At 49.2% G+C, this 20896-nt stretch overlaps 1 protein-coding gene across 2 annotated transcripts in view; it reads left to right on the forward strand.

The window, feature by feature from the left end:
• The window catches only part of ERICH4 (glutamate rich 4), a 257702-nt gene that overhangs the window by 139442 nt on the left and 97364 nt on the right, over window positions 1-20896 (forward strand). Inside the window, exons 3-4 of one of the 2 annotated variants that reach the window (XR_009692411.1) lie at window positions 2815-2925; window positions 12524-15435. The gene's annotated coding sequence lies outside the window, so the exon portion shown is untranslated. Of the gene's footprint in view, window positions 1-2814; window positions 2926-12523 lie in introns of those variants that run through there. The other variant, XR_009692414.1, reaches the window with a different exon arrangement.

Raw genomic sequence — 20896 nt, forward strand, 5'->3', positions numbered from 1 at the left:
TTCCGGAACCAGCAGTGACGCACCTTCTGATGATTCTCTGAAACGTGGAAGGCATTCTTTGGAATGATTCAGAGGCTGCTCCTAGGCCCCCGTAAGTTAAATCATGACAGCGGGGGGAAAGTGAAAGAGAAAAGACAAGCTGAGGAATCTGCTGTTCAATCCTGCTGGGAGGTGGTGGCCTGGGGAATGGGCTCAATGTTTTCCTTGAACCAATGTGGCACGTACAGTGCACAGAAGTTGTCTTAGGGGCAGAAGCTCTGATAGCCTGATCTGTTCCGTGACTCCCCATATTCTGCCTTGGGTGTCTTCTAGCGGCAGGCACCCTAGTGGCTTTTAAATGCCTGACCCATGCCAACACAATGTTGATTTCCCTAGTCCTCGGTTGGAAAGGAGTCAAAAAGAAAACCCCTCACCCATTTGGGTGGCAACTACTGGGGCACAGTGAGCAGTGGGCCTTTGGGACACACCAGAGGGTAACCCTGGCCGGAGTTCCTCGGTTGCTTCCACAGCCACTCGCCTGTTCGCAGAGGGCCCAAGGAAAAAGAAAAGAGGAGAGGAGACTGGGGGAGAGCCCCCGAGAGCAATCCCCACATAGGCCACCAAATGTTGAGGCGGTGTGAGCCTGGGTTGGGAAAGAATTTACAGACACAGAGCACTTTGGAAGGGACTGAGTTTCTTAAGAGCAAAGAGCAGAGATAGAGTGGGCACTGCGATCATAGCTGGCTGTCAACTCCTGACAGTCAGGAGAGCTGACAGTGTTCATGAGTTAACAGCCAACTTGTATATCCTCAAGACTTAAAAATTCCTGCTAGAAGGTTGGCATTAGGTGACTGGTTGGGATGCTATGGGGTGTTTACTGGAGTGGGCACCTTTGCTTAATTGGGAGTCAGGAGGGTTGTTGGTGATTGTCAGGGGCTTTTGACCAGGCTACAAGGGGCTCAGTCCGCTTTAGTGTTGACCTTGGTTCTGCACTCTGCTTCTGCGGCCTTGGTGCAAGACCTCACACACGTGGCCTGGAGCAGGAGTCAACAAGTTCTTCTTTTTAAATATTTATTTATGCATTTGGCTGTGGTGGGTCTTAGTTGTGGCACACAGGCTCTAAAGCTCGCAGGCTCAGTAGTTGCAGCACACAAGCTTAGTTGCTCCAGCCCCTGGGATCTTAGTTCCTCGACCAGGGATGGAACCCACGTCCCCTGCATTGCAAGGCTGATCCTCAACCACTGGACCACCAAGGAAGTCCCACAAAGGAAGTTCTTGATGGACCTCGGAGTGTCCCGTTAATGCCTAATCTCAGTGTTAATTCTGAACGGCGTCTTACCACAGAGAGGGCTGAGAGCCTTTTCTGCCTGCTCTTCCACTCCCCACTGGAATCACCTGGATAATTGCCAGCAGTCGTCCTTAGTCAGGGATTTCCCAGGTGGTGGAGTGGTGAAGAGTCCACCTGCCAATGGAAGGAAACTCAAGAGAAGTGGTTTCGATCCTGGATCAAGAAGCTCCCCTAGAGGAGGGAATGGCCGCCCACTCCAGTTTCCTTGCCTGGGAAATCCCGTGGACAGAGGAGCCTGATGGGCCAAGTCCATGGGGTCACATGGACAGAGGAGCCTGGCAGGCTACTTTGTGTCAGACACACACTCACACACTCTCTGCCTGTCTCTGTCTCTTTGTCTCTGTGTGTGTGTCTCACTGTATCTCTCTCTGTCTCTATCTCTCTCTGTCTCTTTGTCTCTGTGTGTGTGTCTCACTGTATCTCTCTCTGTCTCTGTCTCACTGTCTCTCTCTCTCCCCCTGTCTCTCTCTCCTTCTGTCTTTCTCTTCTGATCTGAGTAGGGGGAGGATTGTGCCCAGGAAAACATTCGCTTCTCATTGGAGACGCAGCAGATGCTCCCTGCAGACGCAGACGGTGTCTCTGATGCTGCAGCTGGTGTGGTGATGGCGTCTCTGTGGGCAGAGCGGGTCTCAGGACCCTGTCCCTGTAACTATAGACTCAGGAGTCCCTGGTCCATCCTGCGTAACTCTTACCTGCACAGAACTCTGGAGCAAAGAGCAGTCAGGGGAGTGCTTCTTTATGCTCCATCTCTGAGCGAAAAGCAGAGGGGGTCTCCAAGAGGAGAGAACCCTGGAGCTGTGTTTGTGCACTGACATTGTTCAGGACACGTGCTGACCCTGCCAGCTGACCACACCCTGGCACCGGCTGGATGGAGGGGTGACTGGGCAGCAGAGAGTGGGTTTTCCAGTGGGGCTTTACTGAGCAAAAATTCAAGTGAGGTGTTTTTTGGCTAACATTTTATGGGATTTATTTTATGGGATTATTATAACATTTTATGGGATAACATTTTATGGGTTTTATGGGATTTATTGAAGGTACCAATATAAAACCTAGCTTCCTGAAGTCCCTGGGAATCTGCAGGTAATTATAATTCAGAGGAGAGCTCAGAACGAATGAATGTCCATATTTCCTCTGTCTGTCGTGGGAGATGCTGGGGAGGAGACGGCGGGGAGGCGCCCTGTGTGCAGACGCTGAGGGGGGAGCATCCGTGAGTGGTAAGGAGAGCAGAGCTCGCCCTCACATGGCTCTCAGTGTGTTAGGAAGACAGGGGACAGAGGGGTAACAAACAAAACAAAGTGTGAATTTTGTTTTGAGAGGAGCAGAGCGGCTTGGTCATGCTGATTGAGGATGACCAGCGGGCAGGTGAAGCCCGCTGGGCTGGAGCTGGGGAAGGAGGGAGGAGAGTGCAGTGTGGGAGGGGGGTTCCAGGAGGAGGGAGAATGTGAATCGCTGTGATGAAGCCAAAACGTGTTTCTTGCTTTTTCAAGGGAAATTAATTCAGCCGGATCTAGAGAGGAAGGGAAGCCAGGATGGAAGTGAGCTGCTGAAAGTCTTAGGTGCCTGACAGAAGCTTGCCCTCCCCCATGTCCCTACCAGTGGTAAGTGATGAAACACTTTTTTTTGAAAGAGGAAAAAAGCTCTTGGTTTCACTGATCTATTTTAATTTTTCTGTTCTTTATTTCATTTTTAATATTCCTTTCTTTCTGCTAACTTTAGGCCCAGTTTCTTCTCTTATTATCGTTCCTTGAAGAATAAAATTAGCTTGTTAAGTATAAAGTTAACCTGTTAACAAGTTAGCTTGTTAACTGAGATCTTTCCTTTATAGGAAATGTTCTTTATTTTAAATTTTAGGGGAAAAACCTCCAAACTTCTCATTATCAGTAAATAGAGATAAAGCATGTAATACAGGGCTAAAATAATAGCCAGAGAACCTTAATTTGTCTAGAAATAAATAACAGTAAAATGCTGTTTTCTTTCTGGGTTTTTTTCCCCAAAACTAATTAATTCACCTTGAAAAACATTTTGTATTCTAATTTGTATTTATGTTGAAATTCTATATAAGAAAGATCTTGTTGTTGTTGAAAAATAAAAAAAACAAGTTTAATATGTAGCCAGTTTTTACTGTAGTAGTCAGTTCTGTCAGGTATATTCTTATTGTTATGCTATAGAGCAGCAGTCCCCAACATTTTTGGGACTGGTTTTGTGGAAGACAGTTTCTCCAGGGACTGGGGAGCAGGATGATTTCTGGATGATTCAAGTGCATTCACAACAACTGGAAAAACTGTGCTCATGGGCATTTAATATTCAACCATTAATAGTCACTTAATTTTTACCATGCTGAGGGTTTTCTTTTTCTTTCTGTTCATGATTCCTTTTGCTGAGCAAATGCTTTTAAAGTCAATGATAACCCTATATGCAAAACAGAAAAAGAGACACAGATGTACAGAACAGACTCTTGGACTCTGTGGGAGAAGGTGAGGGTGGGATGTTTGGAGAGATCAGCATCGAAACATGTATATTATCTAGGGTGAAACAGATCACCAGCCCAGGTTGGATGCATGAGACAAGTGCTCGGGCCTGGTGCACTGGGAAAATCCAGAAGGATCGGGTAGAGAGGGAGGTGGGAGGGGGAATCGGGATGGGGAATACATGTAAATCCATGGCTGATTCATGTCAACATATGACAGGGACCACTACAATATTGTGAAGTGATTGGCCTCCAACTAATGAAAATAAATGGAAAAAAAAAAAAAGTCAATGAGGTCTTTCATTTGTTTTGTTTTGTTTTGCATTACTCTAAGAGGTAGACCAAAAAATGTTGTGATTTATGTCAAAGCATATTATACCTATATTTTTCTCAAGAGATTTAGATTACTGGCCATCTAGTTAGCTCTTTAATCAATGCGGAGTTTCTTTTTCTCTCTGGGAGTGTCCTAATTTCATTCACTTTTTACTTGAGAAACCTCCCTGCTGTTCTGGTACTGGCTGTTAACAATCGACATTGCCAGCATCACTGTAGGAGGGTTCCCTTCTCTCCACAACCTCCCCAACATTTGTTGGTTTTAGACCTTTTGCTGAAGTCCATTCTAACCTGTGTGAGGTGATACCTCATTGTAATTTTGATTTGCATTTCTCTAAGAATTCACATAGTTCATCAGGCACTCTGTCTATGGACGGAGGTTCATGACATTGAACAGGAGGCAGGGATCAAGACCATCCCCAAGGGAAACAAATGCAAAAAGGCAAAATGGTTGTCTGAGGACTCCTTACAAATAGCTGTGAAAAGAAGAGAAGCAAAAAGCAAAGGAGAAATGGAAAGATATTTCCATTTGAATGCAGAGTTCCAAAGAACAGCAAGGAGAGATAAGAAAGCTTTCCTCAGACAGCAATGAAAATAAATGGAGGAAAACAACAGAATGGGAAACACTAGAGATCACTTCAAGAAAATTAGAGATACCAAGGGAACATTTCATGCAAAGATGGGTTCGATAAAGGACAGAAATGGTATGGACCTAACAGAAGCAAAAGCTATTAAGAAGAGGTGGCAAGAATACACAGAAGAACTGTACAAAAAGATCTTCATGACCCAGATAATCACGATGGTGTGATCACTCACCTAGAGCCAGACATCCTGGAATGTGAAGTCAGGTGGGCCTTAGAAAGCATCACTACCAACAAAGCTAGTGGAGGTGATGGAATTCCAGTTGAGCTCTTTCAAATGCTGAATGATGGTGCTGTGAAAGTGCTCTACTCAATATGCCAGCAAATTTGGAAAACTCAGCAGTGGGCACAGGACTGGAAAAAGTCAGTTTTCATTCCAGTCTCAAAGAAAGGCAATCCCAAAGAATGCTCAAACTACCGCACAATTGCACTCATCTCACATGCTAGTAAAGTAATGCTCAAAATTCTCCAAGCCAGGCTTCAGCAATACATGAACCATGAACTTCCAGATATTCAAGCTGGTTGTAGAAAATGCAGAGGAACCAGAGACCAAATTGCCAACATCTGCTGGATCATCAAAAAAGCAAGAGAGTTCCAGAAAAACATCTATATCTGCTCTATTGACTATGCCAAAGCCTTTGACTGTATGGGTCACAATAAACTGTGGAAAATTCTGAAAGAGATGGGAATACCAGACCACCTGACCCACCTCTTGAGAAACCTATATGCAGGTCTGGAAGCAACAGTTAGAAGTGGACATGGAACAACAGACTGGTTCCAAACAGGAAAAGGAGTACCTCAAGGCTGTATATTGTCACCCTGCTTATTGAACATATATGCATAGTACATCATGAGAAATGCTGGGTTGGAAGAAGCACAAGCTGGAATCAAGATTGCCGGGAGAAATATCAATAACCTCAGTTATGCAGATGACACTACCCTTATGGCAGAAAGTGAAGAGGAACTAAAAAGCCTCTTGATGAAAGAGAAAGAGGAGGGTGAAAAAGTTGGCTTAAAGCTCAACATTCAGAAAACTAATAACATGGCATCTGGTCCCATCACTTCATGGGAAATAGATGCAGAAACAGTGGAAGCAGTGTCAGACTTATTTATTGTTGCTCCAAAATCACTCCTCTGAGCTCCACTGGAATACTTCCTGATTAGGATGTGATTTGGTTTCAGAAATTGCTTTCTCAAACCACCCAGTGCCACTACAGCCTCTCTGAATATTCGGCTACTGAGCAGGATTTTCTCCAAACCTGTCTGGTCTCAAGTCCACAATGTGAGCTAGTGGACCTCCACTCCCCTTCCCGTTTCTCTGAACCAGATGTGCACTCCAGCCGCCTGGCCTCCACCCCAGACAGAGGGATCCTGTCGACTCCCACCCCCGCCCCTGCGCTTTCTCCTGCTGGAGACCCGCTCCCAGGCTAGGGCCCACGGTAGAGACCCTGGGCTGGACATCAGGCAGATCCCGCCAAAGAAACAGACCATCCACTGCACCGCATGTACTTATATCTTTATTTTAGTCCGGTATCAGATTTCGATTTTTTTTGTTTCTTCTTCGCGTTGTAGATGGAGGTCACCACGGGTCAGGGGAGTGGGGCATGGACAGGGTGTTTGGGGATGTGAGGAGAAGGAGTCTCATGGGTTGGATTCAGAAATCAGAACGTGAAGCGGAGAACGTGGCGATGTAACCATCTGCAGCCCTTCACGTGGAGCATTCGTGAGGCACGAGGCTTCCCATTTCAAAGAAAACTAAAGATTCAGCAAACTTACAAGATATTGCTTTGGAGGGAAAAGAAGGCTCACACGTCAGGCAAATCCCAGTGCACAGATCTGTATCCCAGGTGCACGAAGGAGGGCACCTTCCAAGGCCCGAACCTGGGCTCTTGTCTACCACTCAGAAATGAAGTGTCCCAGGAGACACACGTGCTGACAAAGCAGCAGATCTTCTTGGGAGAGGGCACCCGGGTGCAGAGCCGTAGGGGAAGGGAACCCAGGAGAACAGCTCTGTCACACAGCCTGCAGTCTCGGGTTTTATGGTGATGGCATTAGTTTCCGGGTTGTCTTTAGCCGATCATTCTGATTCAGAGTCCTTCCGGTGGTGCAGGCCTTCTTCAGCCCAGATGGATGCCAGAGAGAAGGATTCTGGGAGGTGGTCGGACATGTGGCGTCTCCTTTGGACCTTTCCCAAACTCTTCCTGTTGGTGGAGGCTCATTAGTCCCGTGTTCCTTGCCAGCACCTCCTGTTGTAAAACAACTCATGGCAATGGTTACTAGGTGCCTGGCCAGGGTGGGATCAGTGCGCTTCCCCTAACACCCTGATCACCTGCACCATCTCCACTTAGCTGCAGAGGAAAGACTCAGCAGGCAGCTGAGAAAAGCTGACCGTTCCTGGTTAGAACAAGGTGAGCAGTCTTTGCCAGAAGACCGCCAGGGTCCCACTGACCAGGCTTTGTCTGAAGGACACTGTAGCCCTGAACGGCTTCCGCCAGAAGGACACTGTAGCAGTTGAATATACTCTGTGAAACGTTCCAAAGAAGAAGAGAACGACAAACAAGAGGCACAGGAAGAATATGAGCAAGCTATGCCTGCTGCGCTGCGAAGAAACAGCAACTTGAGAGGCAAAAAAGGAGAGAGGAGAGGCTCCAAGGCTCTCCAAAAAAAGAAAATGCAAGTGCTCAAAATGTGGAGCCAAAACACTCACAGTGGCCAGACAAATTCGAAATCACAAATGGAGTATTTTCTAAGAAAATACAGGAGAAGAATTAACGGGAAAAATTTACGGTACAAATATCTATTTGCCTTTGAGTCCTTTTGTATAGGGACTGTCCGTCCTAACATGTAACTAGATTTGTCAGCATAAACTGGCCTGTGAAGGGATAGAATAGGGGGGAAAAAAAAGGGAAAAAATGTGTAGAAGTCGTACCGTTTTCAAATAGTTTCAATTCTCGTTCAGAGTTCAGTTGATCGGTTTCCTGGAGATGCGACAAGGACGTCAAGGATCATTCAACAAAACCTTTCCAAGTCGCTTCAAACGTCGTTTAAACCAGATTTCTACCTATTGCTTCATCAGGTTCTTTCTGAAAGCAATACGACATCTTGGGTGCGATGGAAACGAGAAACCAGGTTCTCGTGGCACCAGCAATCTTTCCTGTTAGAAAGCTCAAAATAGATTGCATTGCATGCAGACAAAGCAGTTTAATAAATTCCTTTATCACATTTTGGTACGGTAATTCATTTGGCAGAAAGGGCATCATCTTGCCCTCGAGATAAGCCCACACAATGTGGCTTAGAAGTCGCAGGAGTAGGTCTTGCATGAAGGAAGTCGTTCTCGCTAAGTCGCAACACATAACGGATATCTCGTTTTGCTTTCGGTCAGGCTGTGCCTGCGTCTTAATTCATAGAGGTGCCTCAGTGGCTCTGCAGAGAGGCCAGTGTCCTTACAAAGAGAAGTTGAAAGTCACCTAGTGAGGAGAGGCACCGCGCAGGGTGCAGAGACCCAAGGGGACGCGCCAGGTTTTAAAGAGCTTGTGGCCTCTTGAAGGGGGCGTGTCTAAGGCAAAGCTGAGAGCTGGTTGTTTTCAGAAGAGGCGGCAGGAAGTGGCGAGTGGGGTGGGGCCAAGCCGCCTGCTCAATATCGGTTTTTGAATACCCCGGGTGTGTTTGGAGCTCTGGAGGTGGTCTCTGATAGCCGGGGACCTGGACGGGGAGAAGTTCGGCTAGGTGTGTGAGTATCAAATGCGGAGGTGCTTGTGTCTCCATAGAGCTGAGAAAGCTTGCTAGGGCTAGTGTCGTTGCACCCGAATCCCTGGGCACGTTGTGGCCATCAGAAGCCGTGCAGAGACTCCAGATGGCGGCAGATACTTTCCCAAAGCTGCTTTAGTGCAGGAGTCTCTGAGGGCACTGACGGGCATATGTGTTGACTCTTAAGTTGGAAGGAAAACGTGTAAATGAGCACTGGGTTGCCTCAGAACCCCAGGAAAGGACTAGAAGGTGTGAGATGTCTGTGTCCTTAGCACAGAAAAGGTGCTTGCACTGCATCTCCTTGAAGGCGGATGTCATCCTGTAGCCTCACACGGCTGCCCAGAGAAGTGTGGTGGGTCCGGCTGCTCCACACTCAAAGCAGTAGAGCGGCCAGGTTGGTGCAAAGGAAAGTTTGCTTTGTTTCAGACGCCGGCAGGTCGGGGGGAGGATGGTGGACACCTGTCCAGAGGCTGACTGACCGCTCCCCCACCCAAACCCTTAGTGGCAACCAGTGGGGCCAGAGCTTTTCCAGACAGAAGTGTGAGGGGGCCGCTCTATGCAGAAACAGCCCAGGCAGCTGGTTGAGAGTCACCTTCAGATCAGTCATCAGTGGTCTGACCAACATCATCTTGATTGTTTTCGGGACAGTGAACCTTCAGGTCCAGGGTCAGTTCGATTGCTTGACGAGAGGCCAGACAGGAAGTTCAGGCAAGGCTTTATTGCGGCTCTGGGTGCAGGAGGAAGGGAGCCAAACAAGTGACAGGTTCCCCTGGTTTGCACCCCAGGAGGGTGGGGGGAGGGTGTCAGGGCATGCGGGGGACTGTGGTCCCTGAAGTGGGGCGAGTGCAGGCTGGGTCAGGGGTTGGGCTGGAGGGGTGAGATCGAGGTCTGCCCCCTCCCCACACCCTTGGTGGGGTGTGTGCAGGCATCACAGCCAGGCTCCCACTTTTGTTCTCCAGCTGGGACGTGGTGATTGGGTTTTTGATCTGCTTTCCTATCTTGTGCATCATTGGCCCCAACTGTTCATGTGGGGTCTTCCTGAAAGAGGGACTGAACTCTTGTCCCCGAAATTGGCGGGTGGACTCCTAAGTACTGGACCGCTGGGGAAAGCCGGTACAATATATACAGAAAGGCCAGATCTGGGCCTCCTGTGGCCCTGGGCCTAAAACGTTCACATCAGGAAGCCTGCGGAAGGTTTCTCTGCCCCTTTCATCCCCCTCACTTCATCCTCTAGGCACCAATTTCTCCTCTGGGCTCCACTGGTATACTTCCTGATTAGGATGTGATTTGGTTTCAGAAATGGCCTTCTCAAACCATGCAGTGCCACCGCAGCCTCTCTGAATATTCAGCTACTGAGCAGAATTGTCTCCAAACCTGTCTGGTCTCAAGTCCACAATGTGAGCCTGCGGACCTCCACTCCCCTTCCCGTTTCTCTGAACCAGATGTGCACTCCAGGCGCCTGGCCTCCACCCCCGACAGAGGGCTCCTGTCGACTCCCACCCCCACCCCTGCGCTTTCTCCTGCTGGAGACCCGCTCCCAGGCTAGGGCCCACGGTAGAGACCCTGGGCTGGACATCAGGCAGATCCCGCCAAAGAAACAGACCATCCACTGCACCGCATGTACTTATATCTTTATTTTAGTCCGGTATCAGGTTTTGATTTTTTTTTTTTTCTTCGTGTTGTAGATGGAGGTCACCACGGGTCAGGGGAGTGGGGCATGGACAGGGTGTTTGGGGATGTGAGGAGAAGGAGTCTCATGGGTTGGATTCAGAAATAAGGACGTGAAGCGGAGAACGTGGCGATGTAACCATCTGCAGCCCTTCACGTGGAGCATTCGTGAGGCACGAGGCTTCCCATTTCAAAGAAAACTAAAGATTCAGCAAACTTACAAGATATTGCTTTGGAGGGAAAAGAAGGCTCACACGTCAGGCAAATCCCAGTGCACAGATCTGTATCCCAGGTGCACGAAGGAGGGCACCTTCCAAGGCCCGAACCTGGGCTCTTGTCTACCACTCAGAAATGAAGTGTCCCAGGAGACACACGTGCCGACAAAGCAGCAGATCTTCTTGGGAGAGGGCACCCGGGTGCAGAGCCGTAGTGGAAGGGAACCCAGGAGAACAGCTCTGTCACACGGCCTGCAGTCTTGGGTTTTATGGTGATGGCATTAGTTTCCGGGTTGTCTTTAGCCGATCATCCTGACTCAGAGTCCTTCCGGTGGTGCAGGCCTTCTTCAGCCCAGATGGATGCCAGAGAGAAGGATTCTGGGAGGTGGTCGGACATGTGGCGTCTCCTTTGGACCTTTCCCAAACTCTTCCTGTTGGTGGAGGCTCATTAGTCCCGTGTTCCTTGCCAGCACCTCCTGTTGTAAAACAACTCATGGCAATGGTTACTAGGTGCCTGGCCAGGGTGGGATCAGTGCGCTTCCCCTAACACCCTGATCACCTGCACCATCTCCACTTAGCTGCAGAGGAAAGACTCAGCAGGCAGCTGAGAAAAGCTGACCGTTCCTGGTTAGAACAAGGTGAGCAGTCTTTGCCAGAAGACCGCCAGGGTCCCACTGACCAGGCTTTGTCTGAAGGACACTGTAGCCCTGAACGGCTTCCACCAGAAGGACACTGTAGCAGTTGAATATACTCTGTGAAACGTTCCAAAGAAGAAGAGAACGACAAACAAGAGGCACAGGAAGCATATGAGCAAGACACGCCTGCTGCGCTGCGAAGAAACAGCAACTTGAGAGGCAAAAAAGGAGAGAGGAGAGGCTCCAAGGCTCTCCAAAAAAAGAAAATTCAAGTGCTCAAAATGTGGAGCCAAAACACTCACAGTGGCCAGACAAATTCGAAATCACAAATGGAGTATTTTCTAAGAAAATACAGGAGAAGAATTAACGGGAAAAATTTACGGTACAAATATCTACTTGCCTTTGAGTCCTTTTGTATAGGGACTGTCCGTCCTAACATATAACTAGATTTGTCAGCATAAACTGGCCTGCAAAGGGATAGAATAGGGGGGGAAAAAAAGGAAAAAAATGTGTAGAAGTCGTACCGTTTTCAAATAGTTTCAATTCTCCGTTCAGAGTTCAGTGGATCGGTTTCCTGGAGATGCGACAAGGACGTCAAGGATCATTCAACAAAACCTTTCCAAGTCGCTTCAAACGTCGTTTAAACCGGATTTCTACCTATTGCTTCATCAGGTTCTTTCTGAAAGCAATACGACATCTTGGGTGCGATGGAAACGAGAAACCAGGTTCTCATAGCACCAGCAATCTTTCCTGTTAGAAAGCTCAAAATAGATTGCATTGCATGCAGACAAATCAGTTTAATAAATTCCTTTATCACAGTTTGGTACGGTAATTCATTTGGCAGAAAGGGCATCATCTTGCCCTCGAGATAAGCCCACACAATGTGGCTTAGAAGTCGCAGGAGTAGGTCTTGCATGAAGGAAGTCGTTCTCGCTAAGTCGCAACACATAACGGACATCTCGTTGCTTTCGGTCAGGCTGTGCCTGCGTCTTAATTCATAGAGGTGCCTCAGTGGCTCTGCAGAGAGGCCAGTGTCCTTACAAAGAGAAGTTGAAAGTCACCTAGTGAGGAGAGGCACCGCGCAGGGTGCAGAGACCCAAGGGGACGCGCCAGGTTTTAAAGAGCTTGTGGCCTCTTGAAGGGGGCGTGTCTAAGGCAGAGCTGAGAGCTGGTTGGTTTCAGAAGAGGCGGCAGGAAGTGGCGAGTGGGGTGGGGCCAAGCCGCCTGCTCAATATCGGTTTTTGAATACCCCGGGTGTGTTTGGAGCTCTGGAGGTGGTCTCTGATAGCCGGGGACCAAACTGAGCATATTTTTTTTTTATAAAACTGAGCACTTTTTTTTTTTTTTTTGTCATGAAACTGAGCATTTTTTTTTTTTTTGTCAGAAAACTGAGCACTTTTTTTTTGGTCACAAAACTGAGCACTTTTTTTTTTTTGGTCACAAAACTGAGCACTTTTTTTTTTTTTTTTTTTTTTTTTGTCACCAAACAGAGCATTTATTTATTTATTTATTTTTGTCACCAAACTGAGCTGAAGAAGGAATTCATAGGGCCTCGACTCCATCTCAGGCCTGTCTGTGCTGATCGTGCGTGGCCACCTCTCCAGTGGACTCTGAACTCTGTGCTTAGCGCCTGTGGGAACAACAATGGAAGGATAAGACCCCCCTCTGGGCAGGGGAATGTTGAAGAAGAGAAAACAGACACTAATCACCCCTGCCTCTGGACACTATCTATCAGAATGTAAGCACAGGCTTATCGGTTATTAACTATTTGGAATGTAACTGCGGGCTTATTGATTATTGACTGTTTGAACACATAACACGTGAATGATGGGGTTATTGTAATTGTATTTACCCTTCCTTTGTTTATGTAAGTCTCAAGGGAATTGGGGTAGTGGGTTTGGACGCGTGCACATGGGGTATAAAAGATTTTCACAAATGCTGGTCGGGGTCCTTGGCTAAGAGGAGACTCTGCCTTGGGCCCGCCAGTGTAATAAACTGCACTCCACTATCTGCATTGTCCTTCTGAGAGAGTTTGCTTCCCGGAAAGCGTGGCTATAACATTTGGTGCATTGGCCGGGAAACTCCTCACTTTGAGGAGACAGGTCTCACTTGAGGCCACCCCGAGGCTTTGTAGCTTGAACCTCCTAGAGGAGGGAAGGCGCCTCGCCCCTCTGGAAGGATTCTGCTTCTCAACGCCCGGACCTTTCACGTCAGCAGGTAGTGGACGGCAGCAGGGGAACTGAGCGCTCAGGTGAGGAGGAACTCACCGAGTAGGGTGGAAGAGGGGGCCTGATCACCCCTCTGGGAGGGACTAGAAGGAGCGGGGACCCACAGGAGCCTGGAATAGGCAGGCGGCGATTGCTTGGTACACAGGTCGACGAGCGTGCTAGGGTTTAGGAAGGAAATTTGTGAAGGTCATTTAGGAGGTGTGTCCACGCTGTCTCGGGGAAAATTATTACCAAGCTATCGCCAGGGGATTCTTAGGATAGGAAACTGGTCCTTGTATGCTCGTATTCTGCCCTCCCCCAGGAGGTGTCCTCTCTGCTGTGAAATTCTTGACCCCCTTGGAATTGTTGGGCTAGAAGGAGGGGGAAACAGAAGTGAGTATGAATTGGCTTTTCTGGAGATGGCCTGGGACATGAGATATTTAACCCATCTGTGTTTTCATCCGCACCTGATCAAGCCCACCAAGGCAGAATGGACTTTAAGGGAGAAACAGTCTCGGACCATGTGATGTTCTGGTTCAGCTATGCTGACTGGCAGGTGAAGACACGCTGATCCCCCTTCTCCCTCTGGGATCTGGCAGGTAAGGCTCTTCTCACCCCAGTTAAGGAGGCAAAATGGCAATTTAAGTGTCACTGAGTGGAAATATCAGAAGTACATAGGGTACTGAGAACTTCGTAGACAGAACGAAAAGGAAAAGTAGAAGGTCCGAGAAGGTAAGCAAGATGGGGGAAAGTGAATCTAAGGCAACTGTATTGGAGTGCATGATTAAAAATTTAAAGAAGGGATTAGGAGGAGACTATGGGGTGGAGATGAAGCCTAACCGCCTCCATATACTCTGTGAGGTCGAATGGCCCCCTATGGGAGCAGGATGGCCACCAGAGAACACCGTGAACTTAAAAATAGTGGAAGCAATCTATACAGTAGTCACAGGAGAGCCAGGACACATGGATCTATATCCATCTATTGACTCATGGCTAGGGTTAGCTTGAGACCCTCCTACTTGGACAAGGTTCTGTATCCAGAAGGGAAAGGGAAAAATATTAATGGCACAAAAATTGACTTATGATAAAAAAGGAAATTCTACAGGATTTGGACGGGGATGACCTGACCCCTCCCCCATGCTGGATAATGACACGCCTGCCTCCCAGTGCTTCACCAGGACCGGAGGCCGCCTTAATGCCCGATCCAGGGCCAGGTGAAGTTTCTGCAACAGCCACTGCTCCTCTGCCAGCTTTCCCGGAGTTCATAGAGCCGCCGTTTGGGCAGGCTCCGATCCCGGTGACAGAAGCCTCTGGCCAACACTTCCAGGATCCGGCTCCACCCGAACCGCCCAAGCTATACCCGCCTCTCCTGGTGAGTACTGACAAGACGGGGAGGGAGACGTTGGAATTAAGCAGAGACCGCGCCCTGCCGGAGAGCTGGAGGGAACGAAAGAGAACAAACAAGAGCCTTACAGTGCAAGTTGCTGCTCTGGGAAAGTCTATCTCGGGCCCTCCAGAAAACCTCATCTGCCCCAGGGACAGGACAGTCCTTCAGCCGGTCCAAAGGGAGGCCCTGGGCCCATTACAGCCAAACCAGTGTGCCCGGTGCCGAGCTTTTGGCCACTGGAAGAAGAAGAAGCTCCCGCAGTTGTGGGGCTTGCTGACCTGGAAATTAACTAGGGCTGCCAGGGCTCAGAGATATCAGGTCCCTGAGAGCCCATGGTAACCGTAAAAGTGGGGGACCAAAACACTGACTTCGTGGTGGATACAGGAGAACTGTCGGTAGTAACAAAACCTGTGGCACCTCTGTCCACAAGACTACCGCTGTAACTGGGGTATCGGGAGAAGAGATGATTAAATCATTTTGCCAGCCCAGAAAATGTCAGATTGGGGGGTGGGGGGGCACCAAGTGATTCATGAACTCCTCTGCATTCCTGAGTGCCCAGTACCCCTGTTGGGAAGAGACTTGCTCTCCAAACTAGGAGCACAAGTGACTTTCTCCCCTGAGGAGAGACCCACCTTCTGGACGGACTCTATGACTTATTTGCCCTCTCTCTCAATACCAACCCAAGATGAGTGGAGGTTGCATGAGCCTCTGAAGGCAGAACCGGGTGGGCCAGAAGAACATGAGGCAGCTAACTCAATTATTCCCTGAGGTCTGGGTGGAAGACAACCCCCTCTCCCCCCCCCCCCCCCCCCCCCAGGCTGGCTAAACATCATGCCCCAGTGATAATAGAACTCAAACCAGGCACCATCCCGGTTAGAGGGCACCAGTACCCGCTATGGATGGAGGCCTGAACCGGCATATTGCCCCACATCAATAGATTGAAACAAGCAGGCATTCTGGTAGAGTGCCAGTCGGCTTGGAATACGCCAATCCTGCCAGTCAACAGGGAAGGAGGACAGGACTATAGGCCTGTACAAGATCTCAGGCTAGTCAACCAGGCTACTGTGACTTTACATCCCACTGTTCCAAACCCCTATACCTTACTTAGCCTCCTCCCACCGAGGACTAAAGTTTACACTTGCCTAGATCTCAAGGATGCCTTCTTCTGCATACGCCTCGCCCCAGCGTCACAGCCCATCTTTGCCTTTGAATGGGAAGATCCAGTGGGGAGCACCAAACAACAGCTCATCTGGACTCCCCCACAAGGGTTTAAAAACTTCCCAGCCATCTTTGGAGAAGCCTTGGCTTCTGATCAGGACTCATTCCATCCGGAAGAGTATGGATGTCAGCTCCTACAATAGGGGGATGACCTGCTGCTGGCTGCCTGAGACCAAGGAAAAATGCTGGAAAGGGACAAATGCACTGCTCCAGCTGTTGATGGAAGGTTACCGGGTGTCGAAGAAGAAGGCACAGATCTACAAAGAGGAGGTAAGGTATCTGGGGTTTGTTTTAAAGAAGGACTCAGGGTTCCAGACCCTAATTGGGTCCTATATACTGATGGCACTCGCCTGATAAAACAGGGACAACAGTGTGAGGGGGCCGCTCTATGCAGAAACAGCCCAGGCAGGTGGTTGAGAGTCACCTTCAGATCGGTCATCAGTAGTCTGACCAACATCATCTTGATTGTTTTCGGGACAGTGAACCTTCAGGTCCAGGGTCGGTTCGATTGCTTGACGAGAGGCCAGACAGGAAGTTCAGGCAAGGCTTTATTGCGGCTCTGGGTGCAGGAGGAAGGGAGCCAAACAAGTGACAGGTTCCCCTGGTTTACACCCCAGGAGGGTGGGGGGAGGGTGTCAGGGCATGCGGGGGACTGTGGTCCCTGAAGTGGGGCGAGTGCAGGCTGGGTCAGGGGTTGGGCTGGAGGGGTGAGATCGAGGTCTGCCCCCTCCCCACACCCTTGGTGGGGTGTGTGCAGGCATCACAGCCAGGCTCCCACTTTTGTTCTCCAGCTGGGACGTGGTGATTGGGTTTTTGATCTGCTTTCCTATCTTGTGCATCATTGGCCCCAACTGTTCATGTGGGGTCTTCCTGAAAGAGGGACTGAACTCTTGTCCCTGGAATTGGCGGGTGGACTCCTAAGCACTGGACCGCTGGGGAAAGCCGGTACAATATATACAGAAAGGCCAGATCTGGGCCTCCTGTGGCCCTGGGCCTAAAACGTTCATATCAGGAAGCCTGTGGAAGGTTTCTCTGCCCCTTTCATCCCCCTCACTTCATCCTCTAGGCACCCATTTCTCCTCTGAGCTCCACTGGTATACTTCCTGATTGGGATGTGATTTGGTTTCAGAAATGGCCTTCTCAAACCATGCAGTGCCACCGCAGCCTCTCTGAATATTCAGCTACTGAGCAGGATTGTCTCCAGACCTGTCTGGTGTCAAGTCCACAATGTGAGCCTGAGGATCTCCACTCCCCTTCCCGTTTCTCTGAACCAGATGTGCACTCCAGGCGCCTGGCCTCCACCCCCGACAGAGGGCTCCTGTCGACTCCCACCCCCACCCCTGCGCTTTCTCCTGCTGGAGACCCGCTCCCAGGCTAGGGCCCACGGTAGAGACCCTGGGCTGGACATCAGGCAGATCCCGCCAAAGAAACAGACCATCCACTGCACCGCATGTACTTATATCTTTATTTTAGTCCGGTATCAGGTTTTGATTTTTTGTTTCTTCTTCGCGTTGTAGATGGAGGTCACCACGGGTCGGGGGAGTGGGGCATGGACAGGGTGTTTGGGGATGTGAGGAGAAGGAGTCTCATGGGTTGGATTCAGAAATCAGAACGTGAAGCGGAGAACGTGGTGATGTAACCATCTGCAGCCCTTCACGTGGAGCATTCGTGAGGCACGAGGCTTCCCATTTCAAAGAAAACTAAAGATTCAGCAAACTTACAAGATATTGCTTTGGAGGGAAAAGAAGGCTCACACGTCAGGCAAATCCCAGTGCACAGATCTGTATCCCAGGTGCACGAAGGAGGGCACCTTCCAAGGCCCGAACCTGGGCTCTTGTCTACCACTCAGAAATGAAGTGTCCCAGGAGACACACGTGCCGACAAAGCAGCAGATCTTCTTGGGAGAGGGCACCCGGGTGCAGAGCCGTAGTGGAAGGGAACCCAGGAGAACAGCTCTGTCACACGGCCTGCAGTCTTGGGTTTTATGGTGATGGCATTAGTTTCCGGGTTGTCTTTAGCCGATCATCCTGACTCAGAGTCCTTCCGGTGGTGCAGGCCTTCTTCAGCCCAGATGGATGCCAGAGAGAAGGATTCTGGGAGGTGGTCGGACATGTGGCGTCTCCTTTGGACCTTTCCCAAACTCTTCCTGTTGGTGGAGGCTCATTAGTCCCGTGTTCCTTGCCAGCACCTCCTGTTGTAAAACAACTCATGGCAATGGTTACTAGGTGCCTGGCCAGGGTGGGATCAGTGCGCTTCCCCTAACACCCTGATCACCTGCACCATCTCCACTTAGCTGCAGAGGAAAGACTCAGCAGGCAGCTGAGAAAAGCTGACCGTTCCTGGTTAGAACAAGGTGAGCAGTCTTTGCCAGAAGACCGCCAGGGTCCCACTGACCAGGCTTTGTCTGAAGGACACTGTAGCCCTGAACGGCTTCCACCAGAAGGACACTGTAGCAGTTGAATATACTCTGTGAAACGATCCAAAGAAGAAGAGAACGACAAACAAGAGGCACAGGAAGCATATGAGCAAGACACGCCTGCTGCGCTGCGAAGAAACAGCAACTTGAGAGGCAAAAAAGGAGAGAGGAGAGGCTCCAAGGCTCTCCAAAAAAAGAAAATTCAAGTGCTCAAAATGTGGAGCCAAAACACTCACAGTGGCCAGACAAATTCGAAATCACAAATGGAGTATTTTCTAAGAAAATACAGGAGAAGAATTAACGGGAAAAATTTACGGTACAAATATCTACTTGCCTTTGAGTCCTTTTGTATAGGGACTGTCCGTCCTAACATATAACTAGATTTGTCAGCATAAACTGGCCTGCGAAGGGATAGAATAGGGGGGGGGAAAAGGAAAAAAATGTGTAGAAGTCGTCCCGTTTTCAAATAGTTTCAATTCTCCGTTCAGAATTCAGTGGATCGGTTTCCTGGAGATGCGACAAGGACGTCAAGGATCATTCAACAAAACCTTTCCAAGTCGCTTCAAACGTCGTTTAAACCGGATTTCTACCTATTGCTTCATCAGGTTCTTTCTGAAAGCAATACGACATCTTGGGTGCGATGGAAACGAGAAACCAGGTTCTCATAGCACCAGCAATCTTTCCTGTTAGAAAGCTCAAAATAGATTGCATTGCATGCAGACAAATCAGTTTAATAAATTCCTTTATCACATTTTGGTACGGTAATTCATTTGGCAGAAAGGGCATCATCTTGCCCTCGAGATAAGCCCACACAATGTGGCTTAGAAGTCGCAGGAGTAGGTCTTGCATGAAGGAAGTCGTTCTCGCTAAGTCGCAACACATAACGGATATCTCGTTTTGCTTTCGGTCAGGCTGTGCCTGCGTCTTAATTCATAGAGGTGCCTCAGTGGCTCTGCAGAGAGGCCAGTGTCCTTACAAAGAGAAGTTGAAAGTCACCTAGTGAGGAGAGGCACCGCGCAGGGTGCAGAGACCCAAGGGGACGCGCCAGGTTTTAAAGAGCTTGTGGCCTCTTGAAGGGGGCGTGTCTAAGGCAGAGCTGAGAGCTGGTTGTTTTCAGAAGAGGCGGCAGGAAGTGGCGAGTGGGGTGGGGCCAAGCCGCCTGCTCAATATCGGTTTTTGAATACCCCGGGTGTGTTTGGAGCTCTGGAGGTGGTCTCTGATAGCCGGGGACCTGGACGGGGAGAAGTTCGGCTAGGTGTGTGAGAATCAAATGCGGAGGTGCTTGTGTCTCCATAGAGCTGAGAAAGCTTGCTAGGACTAGTGTCGTTGCACCTGAATCCCTGGGCACGCAGTGGCCATCAGAAGCCGTGCAGAGACTCCAGATGGCGGCAGATACTTTCCCAAAGCTGCTTTGGTGCAGGAGTCTCTGAGGGCACTGACGGGCCTGTGTGTTGACTCTTCAGTTGGAAGGAAAACGTGTAAATGAGCACTGGGTTGCCTCAGAACCCCAGGAAAGGACTAGAAGGTGTGAGATGTCTGTGTCCTTAGCACAGAAAAGGTGCTTGCACTGCATCTCCTTGAAGGCGGATGTCATCCTGTATCCTCACACGGCTACCGAGAGAAGTGTGGTGAGTTTGGCTGCTCCCCACTCCAAACAGTAGACAAGCCAGGTTGGGTGAAAGGAAAGTTTGCCCTATATCAATGCCGGCAGGTCGGGGGGAGGATGGTGGACACCTGTCCAAAGGCCTTCTGACTTATACCCGAACCAAACCCTTAGTGGCAACCAGTAGGTCAAGAGCTTTTCCAGACAGAAATGTGTGGGGGTCGTTATGTGCAGGAAGAGCAGAGTCATCTGCTATATTTTGAAAAAAAAAAATAAGAGAGAATTAGTTAAGACTTGTTATCTGCCTAACCAAGGTTTATAATATCTAATTGCTAGTGAGTAATTCCTGTATCGACTGTCCCTCCTAACAGGTAACAATTTTTATCATAAATTGCATTCTGACAGAAAACAGTGGAAACTTATGTCCTTCGTGCAGTCTCACCATCATGAAATCAACATCTCCACTTGGTGCTTTGGTATCTATAATGTGGCTCACGGGATATGACTCAGAATATTATCTATAGCCCTTCAGAATCAACTAAATGTCCTTGACTGTGCTTAATGACTATGTCATTATTATTTAGTCTCCTTTGACTGTTTTCCTTTGCTTTCCCATCTCTCACTTCTTTGATTGCAGTCGTTCTTTGACTACAGTTTTCCACTGACAGAAGTCAGGCAGGTACATGGTAGGGAATGGGGGGCAAGGACCTTAGGGTCCTGGTCCTGCTTTGAATACCTGTGCTCCTGGAGAAAGGGGGATGCAGCTAAGACATTGTCTGCCCAGAGGGTGTGCAGTGGAGATGGTGAGGCCTTGGGTACCTGTGGGAAGCCTGGAAAGGGGGATTTGTGTCCTTCTGGGAGTGGAGGCAGTCTTAGATGAGAGACTGTTGACATAGGCACTGAACAAAACAAAACATGTGCCAATTGTTGACTGAACAGAGTTAGTGGTTTTGATAATATTGGATGTTGGGTCTGGGGGCTCTAATAGATGAAGCCACAGTATTATTCATAGTCATCCAGTATGGAATGGCC

Source organism: Dama dama, chromosome 4, assembly GCF_033118175.1.
Source record: "Dama dama isolate Ldn47 chromosome 4, ASM3311817v1, whole genome shotgun sequence".
NCBI lineage: Eukaryota > Metazoa > Chordata > Mammalia > Artiodactyla > Cervidae > Dama > Dama dama.